At 38.0% G+C, this 4037-nt stretch overlaps 1 pseudogene; it reads left to right on the forward strand.

Moving 5' to 3' along the window:
* Positions 1 to 598: 598 nt before the first annotated feature.
* Positions 599 to 1485, forward strand: LOC121030235 (40S ribosomal protein SA-like; annotated as a pseudogene).
* Positions 1486 to 4037: the final 2552 nt, after the last annotated feature.

Consider the following 4037-nt stretch of genomic DNA (forward strand, 5'->3'; position numbering starts at 1 on the left):
AGAAATGAAGTTTCCATTTCTGGCACAGTTGATCTAAAAACAGTTAATTTAGGGATAGCAAGCAAAACTAAGCATAGGGTGTGGCCCTGAATTCGATACAAGAAGATTGAATGAAAATCTATGTTCTGTAGTGGGAGTCTAACAGCAGCTTTTTCCCTTTTGACTCAGAACGCTGATGGCAGCACCACTAAGAAGTAGCCTAGAGAGTTCCTATCCTGCGCTCAAAAGACTGGCTCAAAACAGAAGGTTTACAAAACTATCACATGTCAAGTGAAAGAGCATGGTCCCCTCTTTATTGCTCATGGTAAGAGCTACCAATCCACATTTTTTTTTCCTCCCCCAAACAGAGTTGTAGGACCTCACTTGTCGATATAAATTGTTGGCCAGGGAAAATCAAACATTGGAATTTCCTAATGCAGAAGGCAAAGACCAAAATGAACAAGTAGAAAAGGGGGACTCAGAGGAAACAAAGTTGATAAGGAAAGAGAATAAAACTTAAAAAGCAAAAAACCTTTCTGCACTACCTGGGGTGGGGTTCATATGACATTGTTTTGCATTCCCGTTGTAACTTAAAGGGAAACTTTCAGATGTTTTCACAATGTTCAGAGCCCCAGATGTCCTGAAAATGAAGCACAAGGATGTCCTCAAATTCCTTGCAGCAGGAACCCACTTAGGTGGCACTGACCTTGACTTCAAAATGGTACCGTACATCTACAGGAAAAAAAAAGTGACAGTATCTACATCATAAATCTGAAGAGAACCTGGGAGAAGCTTCTGCTGGCAGCTTGTGCCATTGTTGCATTGAAAATCTGGCTGATGTCAGTGTCATTTCATCCAGGAATACTGGCCAGTGAGTTGTGCTGAAGTTTGCTTCTACTACTGGAGCCACTTCTATTGCTGGCTATTTCACTCCTGCAAACTTCACTAACCAAATCCAGGCAGCCTGCTGGGAGCCAAGACTCCTGGTGGTTACTGATCCCAGAGCTGACTACCAGCCTCTCACAGAGGCATCTTAGGCTAACTGGCCTGCCATTGTTCTGTGTAACACAGACTCTCCTCTGCACTATGTGTACCTTGCTATCCCTTGCCACAACAAGGGATCTCACTCAGTGGCTTTGATGTAGATGCTGGCCTGGGAAGTTCTGCATATGTGTGGCACCATTTTCCATGAACAACCATGGGATGTCATGCTTGGTCTCTACTTCTTCAGAGGTCCTGAGGAGATTGAAAAGGAAGAGCAGGCTGTTACTAAAAAGGCTGTGACCAAGGAGGAATTTCTGGGTGAATGGACCACTCCAGCTCCTGAGTTTACTGCTACTCAGTCTGAAGTTGCAGACTGGTCTGAAGGCATACAGGTGCCCTCTGTGCCTAGTCAGCAGTTCCCTCCTGAAGACTGAAGTGCTCAGCCTACCACCGAAGACTGGTCTGCAGCTCCCACTGCTCAGGCCACTGAATGGGTAAAGAACAACCACTGAGTGGTCTTAAGCTGCTCTTCAACAAAGGCAAATAATGTTGAAATAAGGTTAACAAAAAATAAACAGTTTCTAAATGAGAAGAAGAAGGGGAAGAAGAAGGAGAAGAAGAAAGAAGGAGAAGAGGAAAAGTAAGGAGAAGAAGAAGAGGAAGAGGAAGAAGCTACAAGTAAAATTTTCAGTAAAATAAGACATTGCATTTGAAACAAGAACAAGATATTTTTCAAGGGAGCATCTCTTGAACAAGAAAGAACTCTTTCAAAATACAAACAGGATAGGGATAAACCTTAAAATCAGTAAAATGTTTGGAATATGTACTTGAGGCAGTCTTCCCAGAGGTAACATCAAAAGACAAAAGTATGAAAACTTGGGAGAAAAGTTAGGAAAATAAAAGGTACGACTAATGAATAATATGAATCTGTTCCAAAAGGTAAAGCTAATGAATAATCTGAATTCCAAAAAAGAGAATAGAACAAAGTGTAAAAAATTACGAGGTAATAAATTTCCTAAATCTAATGGGCATGTTTTCAGATTGAAAGAGCTCACAAGGAACCTAGAAAAAAAAATCCACAAAAAAAACAAAAAACAAAAAAACCCACACTAACACTGGAGAAATGGGTCATGAAACTTCAGAACATCAGTGATGAAGAAAATTAAGGTCTGGGGCATCTGGGTGGCTCAGTTGGTTGAGTGCCTGACTCTTGATTTCGGCTCAGGTCATAGTCTTGCTGTTCATAGGTTCAAGCCCCATGTTGGGCTCTGCACTGACAGTGCAGAGCCTGCTTGGGATTCTCTCTCTCTCTCCTTCTCACTGCCCCTCCCTCTTTCTACCTGCCCCTCTTCCTCTCTCTCTGCCCCCCCCCCAAATTAAATAAACTTAAAAAAATAAAATAAAATCTCTTAAAAAAAGAAAGAAAAAATAAAGAAAGGTCTGAAAAAGTGAGAGAGTAAAAGAAAGAAAGGAAGAAAACAGAGGAAAAAGAGGGAAGAGAAAATCATACCATTATAGTTCAAATATCAACCTCTTTTCAGATTTTCAACAGAAACATAAAAACCTAGAAAACAGTAGAGTACTGAATTAGAATCATAAGGAAAAATAATTTCCAAGCTAGAATACTATACTCAGCTAAACTATCAATCAAATGTGAAGGCAGAAAGAAAATAAAAATATTTTCAGACATGCAATGTCTCAAAAACTTACTTCCCATGAAACTTTTCTCAGGAAGTCACTAAAAAATGTGCTAGTAACAAAGGGGGGTAAACTAAGGAAGAGTAAAACATGGGATCTGAGTCACAGGGAATAAACAGAAGGATGATGAAGAGAATTTCAAGATAATGGTGAAGAAAAGCCAAGAAAACAGTTTCTCAGCAAGTCCAAATTGGAGAGGAGACAATCTCCCAGAAAAAACAAATGTTTACAATGAAGGGAACATAATTATATTATCTGGGTGAGCTCTAATGTAGTTATAATGATATATGTATTAAATATTAATTTGATAAAAATTATAACATAATTAGATTGAGAAGATGGCAATAAGAGAGGGAAAGAGAAAAGAGGAGGCTTGTAGAAAGACTCAAATTCTCTTCTTGTATCATTGGAATGCATTAGATAATACAAAAAATGGAAAAGTCAAGACATAGATATGTAATATTTTGTTTATAAGTAAGAAGTGAGTAGCAGAAAAAACAAAAAGAGATGAAAATGATTACTTGTGATGATCAGGACTTTGGCATAGGGAAAATGCAGCAAAAAAAACAGCTTTTTTTTTCTTTTGTTACCTATAAAGGTATTTGTCTTTAAAATTATGTGTATGTATTACTTTAATAAATGAATATAATATATAATAAATGAACAAATAACAATGTAGTGAATAAACAGATAAGAGTGTTAATATTCATTTTCTTACAGACAGGAAGAAAAGAAAGAATGAAATAAAGCCAAATGAATACAGTAAAAGAAAGCATCAGATTACCTGCAAGTATGGGAACATGGACATTTGACAGCTTAGTGGAAAGGTGATAATATTTTTCTGGAGCACGTCACATAGTGCAGTTTGTAAACTAATGAGAAACAGAAAGTGAACTGAATGTGTCAGCGTTCCTTTTTTAGTGCTCACAGTACTAAGACCTTTGTGGAGAATACTAATAGGCTTGTGTATTGGATTCTTGTTGGAAGTGGAAAGGCAGAGACACCACCAGGATACCTCTCTGCTTGTAGGAGCCATAGACACAGATACTCAGACTTGCTGCATTGTATCCTTCTCTAACATGGTTTTTAAAAGCCAAGAAAATAGGTCACCACTGAAATGAAAACTTCATCAATGCCATTTGCAGACTAACACAATTCTTCGGGACTCTACAATTTGGAGTGATCATCAAGCATCACAAAAAGACTTGGCTTTGTTTGCTGGAGTCTTGAGATAAATGAAAATAATCAGAAGGAAGAGGGGAAAAAAAGCTGTGTGTATATATATATACACATATATATATATATACTGCCCTCTCTTCTTGGCTTTCCATCCTAAGAATGCACCCAACAACGCTAACTCAAAAAAAACAAATAAA

Source organism: Herpailurus yagouaroundi, unplaced genomic scaffold (assembly GCF_014898765.1).
Source record: "Herpailurus yagouaroundi ecotype Mexico unplaced genomic scaffold, PumYag 140, whole genome shotgun sequence".
Taxonomy (NCBI): Eukaryota; Metazoa; Chordata; class Mammalia; order Carnivora; family Felidae; genus Herpailurus; species Herpailurus yagouaroundi.